The 25,719-nt window shown below is 34.3% G+C and overlaps 1 long non-coding RNA gene and 1 pseudogene across 1 annotated transcript; one reads left to right on the forward strand and one right to left on the reverse strand.

Annotated features, from left to right (window-relative positions):
- Positions 1-441: 441 nt before the first annotated feature.
- Positions 442-802, reverse strand: LOC143577426 (uncharacterized). Its single transcript, XR_013143107.1, has 2 exons — positions 689-802; positions 442-651 (listed from the first exon to the last, which is right to left on the reverse strand). It is a non-coding gene; the product is annotated as an uncharacterized LOC143577426 (long non-coding RNA).
- Positions 803-2,113: 1,311 nt separating this feature from the next.
- Positions 2,114-3,734, forward strand: LOC143577425 (protein NRT1/ PTR FAMILY 6.4 pseudogene; annotated as a pseudogene).
- The last annotated feature ends 21,985 nt before the right edge of the window (positions 3,735-25,719 follow it).

Genomic DNA, 25,719 nt, shown 5'->3' on the forward strand with positions numbered 1-25,719 from the left:
TTTTTCTTTCCTTTCATTTCATTTTCTTTCCATCCTTATATTAACTTGGGAACAGAGCGTAAATGTATTAGTTAGGATACACAATAAATGATTAAATTTGAGTGTTTTGTAGAGTTGGCTCGAGACCACTATGTATTCCTAATTTCTATCGGATCCTAAAACGAAATTCTAGTCTCCTAGATTGTTTTCTATTTAAATGTGTTTTAAGTCCCATAATATGCAGCATATGAAAAAAATTTAGCCCTAAAACTGGCACATTACAGTACAGTTGATCACTGTAAATAACCATTGACTACTGAACCTGCAATTTTGACCAAACACCAGTTGACTTCTCTTCATAAACAAATACTGGTTTTCATTGACTTTAGTTTACCAGTCCTTTGACTTTCAGGTTTTATCTCCAAACCACCACAACACTGCAGTTTGCCCTTACCATTTTGAATCATTTTCACTAAAGTAAAACAATGCCTGAATATCCTTAAACCAAATTTGACTATTAAATTCTTTTAAAGCTGTTGACTTTTGTCATTCCCACTCAAAATCTGTTGACTTTTATTTTGTTGACTTCTAGGTTTTATCTTTTGATTAATAATCAACTGATGAGTTTTACAACCAATATGTTGACTTTTTTGTTGACTATACAACTCATAACTTTATGCAGCATCAGAATTTCTTTCTAGATATTTACTTTCTGTTTTGCCACATATTTGGCAATATACAAGCTATGCCGTTGACTTTCTTGTTGACCCAATTCCACTGTTTGACTTTTGTTGACCTGCATCCAACTATACTCCAACAAAAACCAATCCCAGATTCTTTCATTTTTCTGTAAAACTTATGAATCTTTATGAATCTTTTTGCAGGTTGGTTCAGTGAACCACAATATACGCTATTATGATTTGAGGAAGACTAGCCATCCACTTTGTATAGTAAGTGACCAGAAAGAAACTGCTTCGAGTGAAACGGACTGGTCAGATAATGAGGATGAGCTGACGTCTGCTGCTACAGACAGCATTGTGCGGTTATGGGACGTGACAGAACATCATCTCGTAATCTACTTCCCTATTCCCATTCTATTTACTTGATTTAATAATATTTATAACATTTTAACTGTGGCAGTGAATCTTCGGCTTCACTAGATTTCCAAGCGAATCCTGACGGCATGAACAGTGAAGCTTCACTAGAATCTCCAAGGAATTTTGACGATGATGAAATTCATACATGTCTACCGTCACCTTTGAGTTCTGTTAGTGGTTACGTTTCATCACTTCATTATGAAACCGACCACTTGATTTCCGTGGAAAGCCTGCAGACAAATCCAGCGGGTCTTTAGAGATTCATTCATTTCAACCGTCACCTTTGACTTCTGTTAGTGGTTATGTTTCATCACTTGACTACGAAACCGACACACTTGATTTCCGTGGAAAGCCTGCAGACAAATCCAAAACATGTGGCGGGCCTGCAGCGGCATACATCTTAGGTATTTATTCCGCTTACAAACTATATTTTATAATAACCTAGCCTTTTTAACGAATAACATGAGAAGCAATGATATTCATTGTTTGTTCTTGAACAATATATATCAACTGATGAACAATATAAAAACGAAGTTTCTGTATTATACAAGATAAACAACTATGTAAAAGAAAGTGAAAAAAAAATTGAAATTAAACCTATACAATTCTTAGATTTTGATGGCTGAATAAGGTTACAGGTCGTGCTCGTAACCCGAGCATGACTTGAACATGAAAATCGTGTAAGACACGAACATGGCCCATTTGAGCTGAATAACTTTTCTTTTGCATATTCTACTCCAAAATTAATAAGTCATACCTATAATACAATAAAACATTAACACTTTTCTGTGTGAATGCCTTACAAAATAAGCCTTACATGAACTTTGCTCCATGTGGTGTCAGTGGACTCGTAAGAGTTAAAGAGAGGCTTCTATTATATTTTAGAAACTGTGTTTATCTTTTAACAGTTTCAGAGTTGCTATTTTTTATAAGGTCTGAATTTGATGTGCATTATAGATTTATATCTTTCCTTTGTAGGAGTTGAGCTGGCTCAGAGATTTTGTGTGGTCGGGGTACCTGCCAATGTATTCATATTTATGCGCGGGCATTTAAAAATTTCTTCATCAGAATCTGCAAAAGTTGTAACAACTTGCATAGGCTTCTTAAATATTCTTGTAATTTTTGGAGGGTTCTTGGCAGATGCGAAATTGGGTCGTTACAAAGTGATCGTTCTATCTGCAGTTATAAGTATAATCGTAAGTTTTCAGTATTCAACCTTTAATTACTCATATTGAGGTATATTGCATATGAATCATAAGCATATTTTTAACAAATATTTTTTTTTTTGAACCAGGGTTTGGGACTCGTATCAGCAGAAACATATATATATACGGGACTGCAGGGCATCGGTAATCTATATAAGTGGATCCTCTTCATATCTTTGTACACCTTTGCAACTGGGATTTCTGGAATAAAGTCATGTGCCTTGGGTTTTGGGTTTGAACAGTTTGATGAGTCAAACCCTCGGGCATTGAAAGCCAAGACCCGATTCTTTAACAAGTTCAACCGATGCCTTGACTTCGGTTCTCTGTTTGCAATAACGGTGTTGTATTCTTTGCAAGTTAAATTTGGGAATTCTGCTTATCGGATCGCAACATGTTTCGGGTTGATGGTTCTTGCACTTGTGGTGCTGCTATGCGGACGACGATCGTATCGTTACAAGAAACGGCAGGGGAGCCCATTAACCATTCTCTGTAGGGTTATGTTAGGGGCTTGGAAGAACAAGAACATGCCTTATCCCGAGAATCTTAGATTATTAAGCGGCCACAAGAAATTAAGGTAAATTATCTAAGACTGTTACGAATATCTCACAACCTATACAAATACTAACAATCACTTGACAATTGCAGGTGCCTTGAAAAGGCAGCCATAGCAGGTGCTAGCAGAAATAATAATAATACAGCATTCGCAACAATGCGTCAGGTGGAAGACGTAAAGGATGTCCTCCAGATTGTCCCGGTATGGTTGACGTGTATCCTGTTTTGGACGACTTACAGTCAGATGAACACGTTCACAATAGAACAAGCAACCATGATGAACCGCGAATGCGGTGTACTGAAGATACCCGAGGTCCCATTCTTAGTTTTCTTATACTTTTCGGGTCTAGTGTGTTCATATCTCTGTGAACATGTATTTGTTCGTATAGAGATGGCACGTGACCGAAAAGGATTCACGGTCCTTCAAAAGGTTGGGACTGGTCACGTGTTGGGGGTCGTGGGAATGGTGGTGGCGGGTATATGTGAAAATATGAGAAGAGGGATGGCTTGGGAACACGGAGCAAAAATGAGTGCGTTTTGGTTGGTCCCTCAACTCTGCTTGTTAGGTGCCGGTGAAGCCTTTTCTTACAGTCAGCTTGAGTTCTTCATTACAGCAGTGCCCCAGAAGATGAAATCAATGGGCTCAGTATTCTTTCTCAGCACTGTGGGTATGGGCTACTTCGTGAGTAGTTTCTTAGTATTTGTTACAAATATAGCAACTCGTCAAACCTGGCTAAAGACCGACTTAAATAAAGGAAGGTTGGACAATTTCTACTGGCTGCTAGCAGTAATTGAATTTTTAAACCTGTTGGGCTTTTTGTATGGATCGTCTCGTTATAGTTACAGAGTAATAAAACAAGAGGATAGAACTACTAGTGGTGAAAATGTTGATAATGTTTGATGGGAAGGGGTCAAACGGCTGATGCAAGAGGTGGAGACTGTTGGAATATGACTTGCATTCAGTTGGTTAAGTTTGTTACAAAGTACAGGGGTAGAAAGTGTCAACTGGGAAAAGTCAGATAAGCTGTGAAAGAAAGGTTTATTTGCCACTTGCAATAATGGAGATACTTCAGGGGGGTGTTATGTAACTTTGTTTAACCACTCAATTGAATGGTGGTTAGTATAAGTAGCCGTTAAAGTTAGGGTTTCATTTCAATCTGTAATATAAACCAACCCCTTAGGCCTATAAATAGCATTAATATTAGTTACTACCAAGTATAAGTTAAGTGGTTGTTGATATTTTAACTTGTCAGTTTTATGAAAAGTTTCAGTTAGATACGATTTTGGGTGTCCTTTGCAAAATATAGCATCTAAATGAAACGAAATGATATAAAACATGTGCAATCAGTCAGTCTACAAATGTTGGGTCAGGGACAACAAAAGATATATATATTGGAGTAGCAATTAAGTTTCAAATTTCAACCAAAGCTCACTCATACCAATTCAACTATGAAAAGTTCAAAAGGAACATATATACCTGCCTATTGACGATTGAAGCCTTCCGAAATCATTGTGTTGATTGTAAAATCAATTCAATTCTCTTATTTGGTGGGAGGGTGGGTGCTTTTTCATTGAATTTGAAGGTCAACTTTGGGTGTAAATTAGCAGTCGTTTCATGTTTGTTAACAAGGGTTGGTTTGGTTTGGTTTGGTTTGGTGTTCTCCCGACATGTTTATGTTTGTGTGTTTACGTATAGTTAAAACATAGGTCCCCTAGTGCAGTAGAAGTAGAAGGCTACAAAATGGGGTGACTTGTGACATGTTGCGCTCAGTCAACAAATAATGGGTTTTTGTTTTATGGGTGTAATGTTGTCGTAGCCTTTCGATCGTCATGTAATTATTTTTTTTATCTTCTTTTTATAATTAAATAAAACAAACAAAAATCATTAAATTAATTAAATGAATAAAAATACATTAAAATTAAAAAAAAATAACAAAAAAAACATAAAACTAAATACATAATATTCGCGCATTTTTTGTACTCGTCGTTCTTCCAATAAAGCAGCCTCTTCGTTAAACCCCTTTGCGACGAGGAACTCGTGGTTTCATCCCATTTGCCACAATTCATATAGACTGGAAAGTCGTTTGTGATTTTGGTTGGTTTGTTGGAGGGTAGCAATACGTTCCACGATATGGGTTTCGAAACGACCGAACACCTTGTTTAGTTGTTCGACTTCTTTGTTGACCCCCACATCGGCTCGAGACGATGACGAACACCCCCATAGTTTTCGTATTCTTTTTTCTTCCTCTTCCGCGAGGTTGAGCCAACTCTTGTACTTGGTCGTCGTCTAAATTAATCGCGCCATGCTCGTCAAAGAGGTTGAAGTTACGAGCATCGGAGGGTTTTGCAGGTGTGCTCGGATTTGTCGAATACGTGGTTCTCATCTTTTTGTAGCCTGGGATGATACAACGGATCGTCGAGCGGCCGGAATGGTGGGGGCCCCTTTCCATTTCGGGCAAACCCGAAGCTTCTCCCAATAACTTAAATGCTTAAACGGCTTCCCTTGCCGCCCTTTCATTTGCCCTTGAGTTCGAAAGTCGCTTAACGCTTGAGTTTCGATGTTGGCATCGTTTTGCCCGCTACGTCAACAGTGGTCACTCAGTCGGTTGTATATCCCAGCATATTTTTTGCATACTTGATTGATAACCTTCCAATGGGCTTGAACCGCTTCTTTACCTCGGTATTCTCTTGGTTTGCCCGTAAGCCTAAGCCAAACTTGAAATATTTTCAACCAAAATATACCGCCGGCTTGAAAGTTTGCTCCAATTAAAATTATTTTCACAATTAATATTAATTTTCAATAAATACTAATTAAATTTATATAAATACTTATTATTAAAAAACTTACTAACGTCAGGATCCTCCGAAATGGTGATCCAAACTTTTATGAGAGCTAGTTCCTCCTCCTCCGTCCATGGTTTGTATTGATCACGTGGCGCTACCGGCTTCCCCGGTTGCTTCTTTTTGTGTTTACGGGCCGCCTTTTGGGTTGAACCGGAGGCCCGCGTTGTTTGAGTCTCTGGCACCGTCACCAGCTCCAGCTCCGGTTGGCTAGACCCGAAAACCGGCATGAGGTTTTGGGGGTTGAGGAAGTTGGCATACATGTTTAAGTTCGGTCAGGGAAAGAAAATTGATAGTTTAGGTTCGATTGGTTTCCAGTGTTCGGGAACTATTAAAAGTTTACGCTCGGTTGGTTTTGCGGAGCATGGTATTGCCTGAAAGTAGGGAATGGATGGTTCGGGTTGTTTCTAAGTTGTTTTTGGAGAAAGTATGTATTTTTGTATGAAATGGAGATGAAATTGAAGAAAAAGAGGTATATGTATATATATATATATATTGTTTTTTTTAACTTATGACCGTTCAACGGTCAATAATAATAATAATCAAACCACGCCTGCGACAACCCCCCCCCCCTCCGGTTATATCACCGATGGGCGGTGTTCCACCCCCTTATAAGCCCCATTTGTCGCCCACTACGGATAGTCTAATGAGACAAAAAAGAAAAACTGAAATCCCTTTCTAACAAGACAACACATGATTGTTATAAAAATATTCAATATATTGATATTGATATTTGATATAATGCTAAATGTTTATGTTTCTCGTGTATATTTTATTTAATATTTTAATAGTTTTTGTTCGTTTTTAGTCGAGATTTGTATACTACAAACATTTTTATGTTTCGTAGGTTCCGGGGTTTGATCGTGATTAAAAAGAACGAAAAACGAGCTAAAAAGAGCCAAAGGAACGCGACAGGAAGGAGCCAGGCCCCCTTAGTGGAGCACGCCGCACAGCGCGACCGGGGAGGCCAAAGCCCGTCGCGCGGCGCCTAGGCAAAGCTGGAGGATTTTTAATTTCGTTTTTATCACTTGTTGGGCCTTGTTTTGGGTATTTAAACATCTTTAACTTAAACCTGAACATAACCTGAAGCCACCATCCGAATTTTAGAGTTCTTGGAGCTATATTTCGAGTTTTGTGGTGATTTTGAAGGCAAGAGGACAGCCGGTGAAGACTTATACGTTCATGTTTGGAGATTACGGGTTTTATCGCCTTTAATCCTTCGTTCTTTAGATTTTCACCATGTTTTCAGTATTAATTGTTTTGTTTGATTTAGACTATATGATGCTAGGCTAAATTCCATAAACTAACTAGGTCGTGATGAACCTTAGTTCGGTTTGATTTTTGTTTGGATTTCGTTTCGTTATGGATATTATGTTCTAAGTAAACTGTTAAGTTTGATTTAATTAATGCGTTTGATTGCTTGGTTTTGTTTACTTGGATTTATTGTTTCACATTGTCCTTGTTGATTGTTTCATAGGATAGCGTTTTGTTAAGTCATTTACTGTGTGTTCTTGACTAGTTTGTGATTAATATAGATTAAAATCATAGAAACAATAAAATCAATTAAACAGATAAAAGTGAGCTGCTAGTCTAAAAAGCTGTAAGGTGATAGACTATTGATAGATCTTTGCTTGTCGGGATTGCTAGATTTAGTTCTTCGTAAGGAGTCCGTCTAGGTTTGATTGTCAGCTTAGTCTATTAAGTTAATTGAGTCTGCTTTGCTATCTTTGAATTCCGCGCTGTAAGGTAGGTTTTCGTCATAAAAGATACTTAGACATTAGCGATTAAATAACCGTAAGGAAGTTTAATATAAAACTGGTGAGTCTTAAAACTTGTTAGAAATCCATAGGCGTCTTCTTGAGGTTCAAGCGTCCTGTTCGGTTTTATGTCAAGATATTTTATGATCCCGGTTCCATAACGTGAGTTTTTTTATTTAATTAATAACCGTAACTTTGGGGATTCTAGCATATGTAGTTATCTTTGTCATCTGAAGTAATCTAAGTTTATTTGATTGTTTATTAGTTAAAGTAATTATGGTTAAGGTTTTTATTAATTAATTAATTAGTTTAAGGTTATGATTATGTTTTATTATTATTATATTAATTAGGTTTAGGAATTTAATATTTTATTATTAGTTTTATTATTAAGTAATTAAAGTAATCATTAGTTAGTTATTATTAAGTTTTAATTATTAGTATTAAATTTCCCCTCAAATATTATTCATAAATAGTAGTGTCTTGTAGTTGAGTCTTGTTTGCTAATTTCGTAATTTAAAGAGTCTCGTGGGTTCGATATTCGGACCTACTTAGTTGTACTAGAGTCGATCGGTTCACTTGTCGGTTAGTAGTTTAAGTTAAGTTTAAGGGTCTAAGTATTACTTGGTGTCTAAATTAGTATAATTTTAGTTATTTATTATTTGACTACTTTTAGCACATCAATATTATAAAGAGACGATAAACAAAACACATAAATATTATTAAAAGGTATAAAATTTAATGATATCATTTCCAATCAATGTGTTTGACCCAATCATCGGGTTAGGGTTCGAACGTTTGAGGAATATAAAATCCATCTTCTCGTACCCCTCCAATAACACTCCATGTGGGGTTGTAAACGAGCACAATAAGGTTGAGTGTCACCAAGTGACGCCTCTTGATAGACGTAAAAGTCTGCATGCTTTGACTCCCAATAAAAATAACAATAGAAGTGTGAACGTCCCCAAAAGTCTAAACAAAACCTAATTTGGAATTCCTCTCCGGCATTCCTAACAACATCCCCTAGATCATCATCTTTTGAGTGACAGTGAAATCGAAGATTGTTTACATCGGTCTGGATATGAACAACAGCTTTAAACGTAATGCATTTCATGCTACCATAGCCGCTTAAAACATTCGCATAAGGTGTCACAAAAAGATTAAGTAATCCGATGAAGGAAAATAATCGTTTTCTCATGAGACAAGCTGATTTGTTCAAACTATGCATTTGAATAAAACGATATCTGGTCTAACTTATATAGAGCTTTAAGTTCCTACATAATACTAATTACAATACACTAATATGGTATGATATTTATTGTCATTTATATCACATTATACTACAGTGTGTAAAGATTCATTTATTTTATTACTATATCACACTATATTATATTACCTAATAGTACATGGCGTCATTAATCTATACAATATTATACATATAGGGGTATTAAATGCCAAATGTCATCACACTAGAGTGATCATTGTGTAGTGGGGATGTTACAAATTGGGACGAATTGCGACACGTGGTCCAGTCAGCAAATGGTATGTTTTTGTTTTTAGGGTGTAATGGTGTTGTAGCCCATCATTTGTCATGTCACCATTTTTTATTATTTTCTTTTTATAATTAAACTAAAAAAATAAAAACACATTAAATTGAATAATTAAATAAAAATACATTAAAATTAAAAAGAAATACAAAAAAAATACTTAACAAAAAAAACTAATATCCATAATATTCGGGCACTTTTTCCTCATCCTCGGTCCATTGACGATCCAAGCTCTTGCGAAATGACGATATAAATACTTAACATTAAAAAACTTACTAACGTCGGGATCCTCCGAAAATGACAATCCAAGCTCTTGTGAGGGCTACTTCCTCATCCTTGGTCCATTGCTTGTATGGATCATGTTGCGCCATCGGCTCCCCCGGTTGTATTTTTTTTTTGTGTTTACTGGGTCGACTTTTGGCTTGAACTGGAGGCCCGCGTCGTTTAAGTCTCCTGCACCGTCACCGGCTCCGGCTGGGTAGACCCGAACGCCGACATGAAGTTTTGGGGCATGAGGTAGTTGGCATGCATGTTTAAGTTCGGGCCAGGAAAAGGATACAGATAGTTTAGGTTCGGTTGGTTTCCGGTATTCGGGATCCATTGCATGTTTACGTTCGGTTGGTTTTGTGAACCATGGTATTGACCGAAAGGATGGAATGGTTGGTTCGGGTTGTTTTTTGGATTCATTTTTGTATGTTTTTTTTGTAGAATTTGGTTAATGATTTGTATGAAATGGATAAAAGGTTAGAGATTAAGAGGTATATGTGTGTACATATATATATATATATATATATATATATATATATATATATATATTGGATGGTTCATGCGAGAAGTGATATTACAGAGAGAAGTGTGAGAAGTGAATCACATCCACTGATTTTGTTTGATCAATGGTCACACTCAAAATGGCATTCTTGTAATATTAGTTTCACCATTTGAATGAAATTTAATATCAAAAGGGTATATTAGTATATTTGGTGTATTATCATTTAAAAAAAAACTTGCACCTCACATTTAAATACCCCAATTATAGCTTCAAGCATTATGAAAGGTTTAATGTTTTGTATTTTGAGGTTGAAAAAGTAATATATAACCGATTCCTTACCTTATTTAATTGGATAAAAAAATAGGGCCTTTGTGGTTTAAGCCAGATTGTAGTGTCGTTTTGCTTATGTTTAAATATCATAGACCATTTTTTGTATAGAACAATAATTTATATGCTTAGTTTCATCTCCTTGGTATTATGGAATCCTAAACTTTTATGTTTTTTTCGTTTTAGTGTACACGCAACTACTTAATTATAATATATGAAACCTATTGTTAGTTTGTGTTAATGTATCCACTAAAATTGTATATTCATAGTATGATTTATGTTTTTGTATAGACGTGCATTCTTTAGGTTATTGTGCATGTAAACCTCTTTAATCACAATTATGCACGAGTACCTTCTACAATACAGTGTAGGTATTCAAGATATATGTGTATGTAAACCTACATAAGTACACCTGTATATGAAACTTATCCGTTATGTAGGATGTTATGATTATTGTGGAGTACATAATTGATTTTAAGTATTCTGTAGGAGTATTATTTGTTGAGTAAGGTAGTAACTATGTAATTGTATAGGGATTGTTATTGGTTGTGTAGATAGTAACAATGAAATTCATTTTTTATGTAGGTTCATTTATGTATGGATGGTTATTGTGTAGGGATTATTATCGTGTGTAGGTTCATTTGTATGTAGCTATGTAGGGATCGATTTTTATCTTATGTAGGTTCATTTGTATCCAGTTGTGTAGGGATTGTTATCGTATGTATGTTTATTTATGTAATGTGTAGGTGGTATTACGAATTCGATAACGCTGAAAGTCTTTCTAGATTTGGTTAAGTTTGAAAACTTATGGCGAATGAATTAATCATAGTGTAACATCCTAATTTCGGTTTTATTAATAGAATAAATATCGTCTATTTTATAGTGGGTCGTTATCAGTTTAGAGAAATAGAATACGAGTTGGGCTAGTGTTGGGTTAAATGGATATGGATTATGGACTTGGATTATGAAAGAAAGAGGAAAGGACCATGGGCTTAAGCCCATGATCCACAATTATATAAACCATTAATCCCTCATTTAATTCATTCTCACACATTCCATACACCACCCAAAACACACACTTAAGATTTCTCTCTAGTTCTTCCTTATCTCTAGCCGAAATCAAGAAGGAAATCGAGCACCGGTCCGAGGTAACGATAGTTTAATATTGTATGAGCTTAACCCGTTAGATAAAGTTGCGAAACAACGAGCCGAAACCGTTAAAACGTTTAAATCACGAGATCCGGGTGGAATCGGGTATAAACCGAACCTATGATGAGCTTAGGGATCACCCTAGCTCAGATCTGGATCGAACGGGGCGAAAAACGGTGAAAAACGAGTTACAAATTGTTTTTCCGGTGAGTTCGCGTTTTTCCGGCGGCCTTCCGGCAATGACGGCGCCGGAAAAGTAGTACGAGGTTAAGGGTATGTCAGGGAATGTTCTGACATTCCCTGACCTAACCCTAGTTCGCTAACGAGAATTTAGCGAATTAAGGGTGATTCGTTAAGTATTCGCTGAGGAAAGATAACGAACTAGCCTTAGTTCGTGTCCTGATTCGTTAAGGAAAAGATAACGAATTAACCCCCCCCCCCCTTTCGTTATAGCCATTCGTTATAGCCATTCGTTAGAGGAGATAACGAATTAGAAGGTCCAATTCGTTACTTGAACTGATTCGCTATGTGGACTGGTTCGTACAAGGACGGATTCGTCAGAGGTCCAGCTCGCTAGAGGGCTCAGTTCGTTACAAATGACCAGTTCGCTAAGATAAGTCAATTCGTTAAAAATTGAATAACGAACTATAAAGTTTAATAAAATGACAGAACAGTCCCTGGACTTAGAAAAAGAATGAATTAATTACAATTCACCCCTTGAACTTTTGAGTTAGAAAACTAATTAATGATTCGAAATTATAATGGAAAATGTGTTACGATAGTTAATGGAAATAAAATTTTTCCAAGCTGACCTGGCAACTCGACCCCAGCCAGGGGCTCTGCCCCTTGGACCCTGCTAGGGGCTGCCGCCCCTAGACCCCGCTGCCAGGGGCGCTGCCCCCGGACCCCCGTTCGTTGTGGGTAGTAGCTAAGACTAGAAAGATGATATGAGTAATGGTAGTTAATTGATACATGTAAATATTATACAGTTAGCCGTGCACAGCTCAAGAAGGGAATAACGATTAACGGAGAGCGTAACAGGATTCAGGTGAGTTTCTAGCCCCATTTATGTGCTATGTTTTCGGGGCTGTGTGCATACTCAATATGTTTGTTAATACGCTTATCCTAAGAGATAAGTGTATGCCTTATGTGAATAATGTGAAATATATGAATGATTGCTTGATGGTACGTGAACGATCTTCGGATATTGCACGTACTGTCAGGTTGTAACGCTATGTATAAGGTAAGTATGATATGTATGCTTATGTGTATGAACGTGATAAAGTTAATAAAAGAAGGAAATGATAGTTGTATGGTTGTATGGTTAAGAAAAGGGTACCGAGCCCTAATAATACTCGAGGTATGATGTATGGTTGTATGGTAACGAAGAGGGAATCGAACCCTACTAATATTCGATAACCAGGGAACCGAACCCTACTAATATTCGAGGAAAGAGGGTACCGAGCCCTAGTAATACTCGAGGAAAGAGGGTACCGAGCCCTAATAATACTCGAGGAAGGAGGGTACCGAGCCCTAATAATACTCGAGGAAGGAGGGTACCGAGCCCTAATAATACTCGAGGAAGGAGGGTACCGAGCCCTAATAATACTCGAGGAATGTAGGGCGTAATGCTCTTTATAACGTAAGATATGAAAGCAAGTTAGTACAAAAGAAAGTAAGAAAGTATGAAAGTATGAATGAAAGAATATAAGTTTGTGTGTATTGTATAATGTATGATTAACTAGAACTCACTCAGCGTAGCTGACTTTTAGTATGCACGCAGGTGAGTAAGATGAGGCAGCTCGCTTGAGGAGACACGTGGCACTGAATAAGAGGCTGGCATCGGAAGACTCAAGGCGTTTAAGTCTAATGTTTTGTTTATTTTGAAAAACAATATGACGTTTTAAGACAAGATGTGTTTTGTTATGAAATGTTTTATGAAAGCTTTTATATTCCGCGAATGTTTTAATTAACTCTGATATTTAGAACTGCGTTTATGAGTAAATCCAACACGAAAGTAGGGCTACCGGCAACGGGGCCTTACACATAGATTAAAAATGATAAAAAAAAATAATTTAAAAAAACTAGCTTGTTACTTTTAAATGCTTAAAAAAGTAGAAAATATACAAAGGGGAAAAGATTAATTGTGTATCAAATAAAATTGTGATTAAAATGAAATATACGTTTTGAAATAAAAAGAGGATAAAATAATTAATATTCAACCACATGTAACTTTCAACTAGATCTTACCATATATAAAAATACACATTTTTACTATTATATCTCTATGTATAACTTTAATATTAAATAAATAATAAAAGAAAAGAAAAGATCTGATTGGTTGCATTAACTTCTCACACTTCTCTCTCTAAGAAAACTTCTGAAATAAATCTAATCCATATATATATATATATATATATATATTGTTTTAATTTTTTTTATTTATGACCGTTAACCGTCACTTTGATTAAAATAATAATAATAATAAAACACGACGAGTAATATTCATCGCCCCCCTCCCCCCGCCCCATTTATCGCATGGGGAGTGGTGTTCCCTCCTAATTTCGCCCCTCGTCGCTCACTATACTCACCCTTATAAAAGTTTCTCTCCTATCTATCATATTAAATATATTTCTATTTCTTATTAATAGTTTTATATATCATTCTTTTCCTTTTTAATCTATCGTTTCTCTTTTTAATAATTATTATTTTGTTTTATATAGATATATTGTATTAGTTATTAATATTAAGCTTTTACAAGTAACCAAATTTCATGTTGATTTTGAATAATAATTAAAAAAATTAAGGTCAAAGTGACCATATTAGTTAATTAATATTAATATTTTATAAGAAATGATATTATTGGATGAATAACAAGTTTAATTTAAAATTTAAATTTTCTATAAACTTTAACTTATTAAATATATACTAGACGAATGCCTGCGCGATGCAGCGGGGAATACAAACCTTGATAATCATGTAATAGATTTATGGGTGTTCACTGTTCAGTGTTCCGTTTTATACCGTGAAACTGTTTATTGATATATATAGATTAGTAATTCTTATTTTAAACTCAATTTAGTATCGAAGTACAAACGAAACTGGAACCTAACCATTGCTAATTGTTTGGTTTTGTTGAGTTAAATTTTCAACGGTCCGGTTTTAATTTTCGACGACAAAAGCGTTATTAACAGCTTGGCTCACAGTTTAGTTTAAAACCATCAAAAACGAACCACAAATACATATACGTAAAATTGTTATTTTTAACTGAAAAAAACTATAACAATATCATACTCAAATTAAAGAGAATTAAATGCTCGTTTTTATGGTGCAATTTTTTTTAAAAAAAATATTAACGTACGAAAAAGTTATGACCGTTTAAAAATCGCGGGTGAATTAAGGTTAAAAGTGAAAATATAAAGAATATATGCATAAAAGATGAAGGATCAAAATTGTAACTATTCTTTAATTTTACAATAGTTAAGGGGCAAATATTGTAAATGTTTTGGAAAATTATGGATTACACGTGAGTTTTTATGTTAAAAAAACTACTTTGTCCTTCTTTATACTTGTACCATATGCTTAAAAATTTGTAATTCCCTTAAAACCACCGTCTTAATTTGCCCTTTACCGCCACATTATATATAGTATAGATGATTGTATAATAAATTACAAGTGTTTTATTTCAAACCCTTAAAAATGAATTTGTTGTGAAACTCTACGTTAAATACACTTAATACAGACATTATACCACATTTGTAACATATTCATTATAGAGTAGGTTTCAATCTCTATGTCTACTATATATATGTCTCTTGTAATGGTTATATACACACATGAATAAAACATCTTTCATTCTTCATTCTCTCTAGTTTATAACATGTTATCATCAACCTGAGCCAACTGAGCTACCACACCAATCCAAGATCTCACCATAAAAATCACCTAAACTCACACAATAGCTTAGTTGATCATCTCTTCTATGTCTAGAATATTATGCAATATTTTAGAGAATTTCGGCAACTCCACTTCATTGGAATTAGAAGGTTCATAAATGAGCACTAAAGAGTAAATCTCCCTCTCGTGTCTTCGGTTTTGCTCGATGCGTACCATGACCTGTTTCACATATGTGGATCTATCATGTTTCCTTTCGTTATTCCGGTAAGCCTTCTTCTAGTTCATCTTTATATATACACTAGCGTTTGAACCCGTGTATTACACGGGATTTGTCAATGATAAAAATAAATAAATTCTGTTATTTTTAAAAAAATAAACAAAATGAAAGGTAAAAATAAATTAAAAAATCAGGTATCGTATTTTAATGGTGATTCTTAAAATACTTTTCCTAATTAAAATTGCGTGTAGCTTAACATACCATATAATAAATCTAAAAGATTCATTGATGATGATAAACCGAGTTGCTATAAATGAAATGTCCTACACAAGCCTTTGAGGCTATATTAGTTTTTATTAAAGTTGTTTTGAAATGAACCAAAGTCACCATTTTTTAAAAAGATCCATACGTATTCGATGATTGCCTCATGTCAAATCAGAACGAAACATGTGATACAATTTTTGTCCGAAATGCGACAAACAAAATTTGGTAATAGGATTGCATGTCCAAAGGTGTCTTCACATTAAGCGCAACATGTGATACAAATTTTTTATACAAAGAAGTATTTTCAAATTTGTAAACATCATTTTTAAGGTATCATTTACCATGTAAATTAATGTATTAGACAAAGTAAACGATTTATGAATTATAAATTTTTCACGTTTCACGACTTATAAAATGTATCTTCTTCATGTTTAACTATGTGTACTACACATGGTGGATAATATGAACTTAATGAAATTTTTTCGTGTAACAATATTTAAAAGATAATGATCAATATGCATATAGACAATAATCTATAGTATAATGTCATCAGATTACATATATGCACACCTAAATATGCAATGATGAAAAATCACAACCAACCCAATAATTGATTATATTTAGCATCAATTCTTCTTTAATGGTGATTATAAATGTGGCATTTATACACCTTTAAATAGTTAATAAAATCTAACTATGCTATAACCCAATTGATAAATTGGTTTTGACTAATGGATAGTTAGGATGAATGAGATGAGATATTAGAAATTATGATGAAAAATTAGGCTATGAGTGAATGTAAGCTTGACACCTAAGCATCAACAATTTCTTTTATTAGTAGAGTAACATAAGATTTGTTTTGTTGAAATTGATTATGTAATAAATGTTTATGAAATAAAAACAACGAAATTTTAAAGTTTCAAAATGTAAAGAATTCAATTTTATAACTTTTTAGAAAAAATCTAAATTATAGGACTCCAAATTTCTTTAGGTATAACTGATCATTGTTTCAATGCTTAAAAGTTTTTTTTAGAATGACTACGTTTATAATTTTAAATTAAAGATACAAAATTAATAATCACATTAATTGGAAATTTAAATTAAATAGCATAATTAAAAATTTATATATATGTAGTGAGAAGTCTTGCATAATTCAAACTGAATTCTAAGTCCTTATTGTTAAAACATGTGTTGACATCTTTAATAAAAAGTAATGTATGCATTGAGCAAAAATTATGTTTTAGACTTTATATTATTATAAATAGTCATTAATGTATGCATTATATCTTGAGATGTAACTCATGGGTCAATCCATTTTCACCAATGACCCATGGATAGCATGGATTAAAGAGAAGAGAGATTAGAAGATTAATATGGAATTTTAATCTAGGAATGAATGTGGTTAGGACACATAGATATCATTATTTTTGTTTATTAGTATTGTAAGATTAGTTAAAATTAATACAAATCAAACTCAAGCTTTAAATGATAACTTGGCTACTAAACTATTTGGAAGGATAAATTTAAAATTATATATATATATATATATATATATATATATATATATATATATATATATATATATATGATGCGTATCATTACAGACTGTTAAATTATTTAAGAACTTGAAAGAATCCTTGAAAACTAATGTTTTTTATAAAAAATTTTGTTTGTTAATGCTCTTTGAGAGTAGTTTTATCGTTTTTTATATCTATATCTACGATTACAATTTTGAAAATTAATTTTTATACATATCTATGTTTTATTGTACAACTATGTAAATTTGTTAGTACAAAAAGTTTACATATATGTAAACTTGTGATTAATATATGTAATCAAAATTTTTTATATAAAATATGATAAAACTAATCTTAAATAATGTTAATATATAAAAAATTAAAAAATTGTTTGATTGTTAAGGATTCCTAAGAGTTCTTAACTTTTTTTGAGTTCTTAAATGATACCAACCCTATATATATATATATATTACATTATGTTATTAAGTAATAATAATAATCCAACGACATCTATATTATTTCGGCGACCGTAAATATTTTTGGAAACTGTGGTCTAATTTGACTGTCATCTAAATCCTATTTTTCAGTTCATTAAAAAATGATAATAATAATAATAATAAAATAAATACATAAATTTGTTTCGAGCTCTAATTTTTGTTTTATATCTCTTTAATTTTTTTTATTAAAACTATATATGTATATATGTATGTATATGTCATTGCGATAAAACAACAAATCACATGTACAGAAACATATATGATAAAACTAATTTGATCCTCCCATGTTACGGGAGTTTATTTAAGTTTTTGTTTTTAATCGTTTTGCTATTTTATGATGATTTATTTTATTTTTTAACGTAGTTTGTTTTAATTTAATACATATATATTAGTTTGCTATTATATTTTTTTGCATTTGGGTATTTTTCAGTTGAGATGTATAGGTTTTTTAGATTTTTTAACGAACAAAAATACACGAATACGAACATGTTTATTTTTTTAAATGAACAAACATGACCACAAATATTTGTCTAATGAAAAAAGGGATGTTGATTTAGTTGACGATGGCGGGTAGTATCGGAAGTTAACCGGCGATGGAGATGATATACCAGCAATGGATAACATGTAAAGAAGATAAATAAAATTAGGGTTTGAGTATGAAAGTATTTACCAATAAATAAGATCTTATAACCCATTTGAGAGCTATTAGGGTTTGGTAAGACCCATAACCTGTGGAAATTATTCTTTGATGATTAAGGAGTTATTTCACAAATAAATGAGATGTTATAACCCGTTTAAGGGTTATCCGGGTTTGGTGAGACCCATGACCCGCGGAAAATTTTTTTTATTATGAAAGAGTTTCACAAATAATGAGATGTTATAACCCATTTAAAGACTATCTGGGTTTGGTAAGACTCATACCCGCGATTTCTGATTGGAGCAAAATTCTTATTCAAACATGGTAATAAGTTTGTATTTGACCAATTAATTATATTTACATACAAGCTTTATTTTTAATTCTTTTACAAATATTTCATGTCGGTTGAATATGATCAAACATTTAATTGTCTCATAATAAATTCATGGGACAATTTCTAAAATAGTTCAAAACAAGAGATAGATTTCCAAATTAGTCCAAAACTTTTCAAAATTTCAAATATAGTCTACTGAAAACCATCGGCGCTGATGCATTTGGATTCCCGCCGAAGGTTTTCATCTTCCAATAAAAGTCTGCCACGTGTAAAACACTTCACCTAACCCGTGAGTTTTGTTCTCAAATCTATCTTGGCCGATTGTTTTGAACTGAAATCTTCCTCCACGAATTTAGACTGGGCCGTGAGTTTTCAAGTCAAATTTATCTGGGTCATCAATTTTCAAAAACCTCAAATTCCGCGTTTTTTTTTAAATTCAACTTCTTAGATGAATTTTAAGTGAATTTAGACTTCCAAGAATATTTTGAAAAAACATACAAAAAGATCTATTATTTCTCTTATTTTTCTCTTCAGTTATCAATCCTCTTCATTACTTGCATTTCTCATAAGTTAACAAAAATTTTGGTTGGTTGCTCTCAACTAGAAGAATGAAATTTAATAAAGGTGATCGGATTGAAGTGGTTGATATGGATCCTGGTTTCCTTGGTTTGTTTTATGATGGAAACAATCGCCGGACCTCCACTACACCATATTCAACCTCCTCCGACCACCACCGTCAACCACCATGGAAGCACCCGCAAGCTCAGATCTGGCAACCACCTTCAACCACACTAGTTTTCATCTTTTGTATTTTTATGTTCAAATTATGTAAGTTGAACTTTTGTATAATGTTTAGCCAAAGTTACGGCCGTCCTTATACTTTTGTAAAGTGTTTACCAATTTTAATGAGAATTTAATCATCCTTTTGTTTCATTCTCAAGTTAAACTCGATCTCGTGCAAATTAATCGTGTTTTATACTTAAGAAATTTGAAAATAGGATTTTTTTCATGCTTTTTCGAAAATCATCTCGGAAGTTTAAATTCACTATAAATTTATTTGAGAAGATTAATTACAAAAAACCGCAGAATTCTATGTTTTTTGAAAACTCACGGCCTAAATATATTTTAATGGAAAACCATCTAAATTTGTGGAGATGGATTTCAGTCCTAAACAATCGGCTAAGATAGATTTGAGAACAAAGCCCACGAGTTACGTGAAGTGCTTTATACGTGGCAGACTTTTATTGGAAGAAGAAAACCAATGGTGGGAATCCAAATACATCGACGCCGATGGTTTTCAGTGGATTATATTTGGAAATTTGAAAATTTTTGGACTAATTTGAGAATTGGCTCTTGTTTTAGACTATTTTAAGAATTTCCCTAAATTCATTTTACAATCCTTAATTTTTGTTGCTTTCGGGGTTACAATCTTTAATTTGACCAATTATTTAATTGTTTTAAAATATAATATAGGGATTTTCTAACGTGTCCTAAGGACACATGTAAGAAATATTAATTATGAGAATATTCTTGTTAAAACTATAATTATATATTAGTTACATTAATCTCTTAATAACTACCATATTTAACATTATATTTTCCTCCTCAAAACCTTACCTTCATTGATGACTATTGAATAAAAATTTTCTAATTTCCTCTAAATTAGTATTTCATCCAGTGTTTTAAAAATCGGTTCAAAGCGGCCGATTGAACCGGTTAAACCGGATTTCGCACAATAGGCTGGTATTTTGAGTCTGGTATTTTTGACCGGTTTGCTAGAACATCGCACCGGCGGTTTTTGTCTAAAATACTGGTTTTAAGCCCGAGAAATTTTTGATATATGCAGCCCATATATTTTCAACATTAATTTCAACCCAACAATTAACATTCAAGCGTGTAAACTTTAGAACTATTTTTTTTTAATATGGATTAACTTTTGATTATTTTTTGTTATATGAATCATTTAGTTTTGGGTTATTTTTTTATTGAAGTTTCGTTTATAGGAAATTATGAGGTAAACTATTTAACCGGTGGAACCTCTCAGTATAACCCGGTTCAACCGGTTGTACCATTTATTGCCCAATCCGGTACAAGTAAAATACCAGTTTTTAAAACATTAATTTCATGTCCCTCCATCTTTAAATTCATTTATATGTAAAGAATATTCAAATATGAAAGTGACTTTTGAAATTCTTATAACGTCTCCAAGTGTTGAACCAACTCAGGATCAACTTGCTCTAGCGATTCAATATTCGGCTTGCAAAGAAAATGACACAAGTTTTATTGTCAAGCATTACAAAGCGGCTCGATGGTATTAGGTGGTTTGAGATGGTAAGATGGCTGAATGCACTTGCAAAAACTTTGAATTTGTCGGGATACTTTGTCATCATGTTTTGAGTGTTTTTCTCCATACAGGTTGCTTTGAAATTCCTTTTAGTTATTGGCTATCACAATGGAGACGGGAAGAGGCTCAATACAATAACGTCTTTCAATTACACCAAGAAGGAACTTTGGATATTACATAATCTTTTACAGAAAACAATTGTCCTATAACTAATGTAATTGAGTTGGTTCAACACTTGGAGACGTTATAAGAATTTCAAAAGACACTTTCATATTTGAATATTCTTTACATATAAATGAATATAAAAATGGTGGAAGATAAAATAGTAATATTAGAGGGAATTAGAAAATTTTATTTAGTAGTTATTAATGGAGGTAATATTTAGAAGATGAAAATATAATGTTGAATATGGTATTTATTAAGAGATGAATGTAACTAATATATAATTATAGTTTCAACAAATATATTCTCATAGTTAATGTTTATTACATGTGCCCTTAGGGCACACGTTAGAAAATCCTAAATATAAATTAATGTATTTAATTCAATAACGTGTGGTTGTATTAAATAAGGTGTTGCTAAACGTACCCCACTTACACCAATTTTATTAAATATACCCCCCTCTGAACTTTTCACATCATTACTATTAGCTCTTAACATTATTTATATACATATTAGTCCTACAAAAAAAATTTACTTGATAGTCTCCACTACATATATCAAATTAAAAAATATCAAGTATTACTATTAATTTATTTTTTTAGTATTAATATTGTAAATATTTATAATATCTTTTTTTGAATTTTAATAGTATATATATTTATAATATCCTTATTTTAACTATTTATCTTTTACAAAATAAACCCGAAACCCTAAACCCAGAAACCTAAATCCTAAACCCAAACCGAAACCCTAAACCTCAACCCTATACCCTAAAACCGAAACCCTTAACCCTAAACCCGAAATTCGAAACCCGAAATATAAAATGAAAACGCAACTTGTAAAAAAAATAATCTGAAATCCATAAATTTGTGCTAATTTGTTAATTATATGATTTCAAGGGGTATTATGAAAGTTGGTTTTTTCAGGAATGAGGTATGACAAGCAACCAGGGGTACGTTTAGCCTGACCCATTAAAATATGTCTACATTATAAAATAGTTGATCAACAATTATATTAATTATACGTTGCTAAAAGTTTTCACAAGATGTATCCTTGATTTAATTCGGGGAAAATTCTCAAAATAAGCGTTTATGAAAACGTTTTTCAGGTTTTAGGCGTCATTTGCAAGAAATTCCCAAAATAGTATTATAAACTAGTCGTGACGAGTAATTTATGATTACACACGAGTAGTTTGTAGAACCAGTTAAAACTTGCCACGCGCCTTTAGACTAACTGTAACGAGCAAGTTCACTAATCATTTGCTCGTCACGACTAAATAAGTTTCATGCCTCGTAATCAACGCCCACGAGTAATTTATAAGTTGTAAGGCCTCGAACCCGGTAGCCTTACTTTAGCGTCGGATTTACTCATAAACACAGTTCTTGCAATCAGAGTTAATTAAAACTTTCGCGGAAACGTTTACTTGAAGCATTCGTTACAAAACATTCAATCTCTTCTCTGATACTATAAAACAAATCATTATATTTAAAACATCTTTTCTTCCATCTTAAGATGTCAGCCGTTCAATCCATGCCATGTGCCATCCTCATGCTAGTTCTTTGGTCTGATCACCTGCGTGCATACTAAAAGTCAGCTACGCTGAGTGAGTTCTAGTTAATCAAGCAATTTATCATACAACCACTACATGCATCATATACGTATCCGCAGACACGTAGTCCAATATCTAACCTGTTTACCTTACCACTTAGCCTCTTATTTACACCTACCACCTTGCCACTTTGCCACTTTAATAACGTAAAACGTTATGCCACTTTGCCACTTTAATAACGAAGGCACGTATAGGCTCACCCTACCACGTACTATCGTTATGCCACTAACACTCTTACTAGACTCTTGCCACTTCTAACACGCTCTACCTCTACTTGTCTACAACACGCTTCATATCATTTACATAATAAGCAAGTCACATCAACAATCATTCACACATAATAACGATGGCACGTACAGGCTTTCCCTATCACGCGCTCACGTTATGCCACTAACACCCTTACTAGACTCTTGCCACTTCTAACACACTCTACCTCTACCTGCCTATATCACACTTCATATCAGTTCAGTATTTACGTAATAAACAAGTCACATCATAACATTCATACACACTATCAACCACTTGGAATTTACTATCCTTGGCGATACGTACAATATCCGAAGATCGTTCACGTACCGACAACATTATAAAATATATACCTCGTATAACATCTATAGCATACACTTACCACTTAAGGTAAGTGTATTCACACTTCACATCGAGTATGCACACAGCCCCGAAAACATAACAAGGAAATGGGGATAGAAACTCACCTGAACTCTGCTTCTTCCTCCGATAGTTGTAAATCCCTTCTTTAACTGAGCTCGGCTGACTGTATAAGTTACACGTATCAATACTCGCCTGATTTTAATCTGGTGGCCTAGTATTAGATTACTTTTACTTATCGTTTTAATTTATTTTCTAATAGAACTTGACTCTAGGCGAAGTTAAACCTTAGGCGAACTTAGCTTTAGGCGAAGTTGTCATCAGGCGAACTTAGCTTTAGGCGAAGTTGTCATCAGGCGAACTTAGCTTTTAGGCGAAGTTGTCATCAGGCGAACTTAGCTTTTAGGCGAAGTTGTCATCATGCGAACTTAGCTTTTAGGCGAAGTTGTCATTAGGCGAACTTAGCTTTGCAGGCGAAGTTCATCAGGCGAACTTAGCTTGCAGGCGAAGTTGTCGGCTGCAGCTACTGTTCGTCCTTAATCATCTTCGTTTCTTAACCAAATAACTCGATTTAGGTATCCACAAAATCGTCTGACCAGCGCCTACAAACCCCAACCATCAAATCGGCCTAACATCGATGTTTAAGGGGTGAGATTTAGGCATATAGGTTACGGGTTCTTTTATCAATCGATTAACCCATCAAATCTTAACCATTTTCAGTAAGTTTAGCTTTGTAGGATTCGTTTTTACCATACAAACACCGATCTATCATTTCTATACTAATCCAAACCTAAACGAACATGTTCTCGATATAAACGTACCGTAAATGAGTCGAACTACGAACACGAGCTGGTCTTGTTGCTTTGGTTCGTCACGACGATCTAGCACCAACGAGCTCGGGTCCTTGCCTTTGGATCTTGGTTCGGGTTGTGTGTTTTGGAGTGTGTAGAGATTAGGATGGATAAATGGATGGAATGGAAAGGATTGGGGTTTAAGGGGGTATTTATACTCCCTTAAGCCCATGGACCGAAGGCCCATATTTCTTTTGGTCCATATCTAATCCCATCTAATTATCCTACTAAGTCTTCATATTTTGCTATTATTATTATCGTTCCACTAACTCGTTTATTTCACCCGACAAAATAATATATTAAATATTACTTTAGAAATTTCGGGATGTTACAAGTCTTCCCTCCTTAAAGAGGTTTCGTCCCCGAAACCTAGCTTATTTCTTGCAAAAGGAATACCTTTTTCTTTATAATCGCACACTTTATTGAATCACCTTTGCTTTCTGAGTTATCCTTCTTACTCCTGACTTGTAGTCATCGAGCGGTGATCATGTGTTTTAGCTATTAAGGTAGCTTGTCCATGAGACCCTCAATGTGCCAAGTCTCATCTCACCTTCTCGAGGAACCTTGTTTTATATAATAACGCTAACTCCTAAGGCGACGCTTTACCCTCACACAACTATTTATCATAACCAACACGCATTCAAGATAAATTCATAGGTCGTTCATACAAAATCACAAGAAATCACAAGTACTTCATAGCATAAAAGGAAATCATTCAAGCTTGCTAAACAAACATAGGTTCAACTGTAACATAAAACACTCTTTAACTACTAAACATAAAACAACCGTGACATGCCACTTATTCTCCTGCAACCTCCTCAGCAGCTAATAGACCATCCTTTCACGCGTCTCCTCTTCCTTCCCCCACTGCCACGGCTTCTCCACACTCCCTAGCTATGTGACTTGACTTACCACACTTGTAACACTTCTGGTCCTCGGTGCATTCACGGGAGATGTGCCCCTTCCTCCCACATCGGTAGCATTGATTTGGACCAGCCTTGCATTCCCCCAAGTGCATCTTCCCGCACACCTTACATGCTTCCTTTCCTGCCATCTTCTGTGTCTTTCTCCCTGCACGCTCCACGACATCCCTAGCTCTTTTAGTTCCTTTCCCTTCTTCCTCATCTTCCACTTCCACATCATCCGCCGCCAGATCAACATAGACCATCTCCGCCAACTCGACCGCCGACTCAAAGGTAACAGGTTTGTTGGCCCTGACTAACATGCGGACCTTCTGGGGAAGTCCTCTAACGTAGCACTTGATCCGTTTCGCCTCGGTGTTCACCATGTCAGGAACCAGCCTAGACATGCGGTTGAATTCAGTGGTGTACTCACGATGTGTCATCTTGTCCGCCTTCAGATTCAGAAATTTCATCTCGGCCCTCTCAACCTCCGCATCAGTACAAAACCTTTTCATCACTAACTCCTTAAGGTCATCCCACCTCATGGCCTTAATCTCCTCTCGGGTCTTCCTTTGTTCCACAGTTTCCCACCAGTACATGGCCTCATCTTCAAATGACTGAGTGGCATAACTCACTGCTTGGTCGGGACGGCATTCGCTAAT

Source organism: Bidens hawaiensis, unplaced genomic scaffold, assembly GCF_021521415.1.
Source record: "Bidens hawaiensis isolate Kalapana, Puna unplaced genomic scaffold, B.hawaiensis_p1.1 tig00028581_1, whole genome shotgun sequence".
Lineage (NCBI taxonomy): Eukaryota > Viridiplantae > Streptophyta > Magnoliopsida > Asterales > Asteraceae > Bidens > Bidens hawaiensis.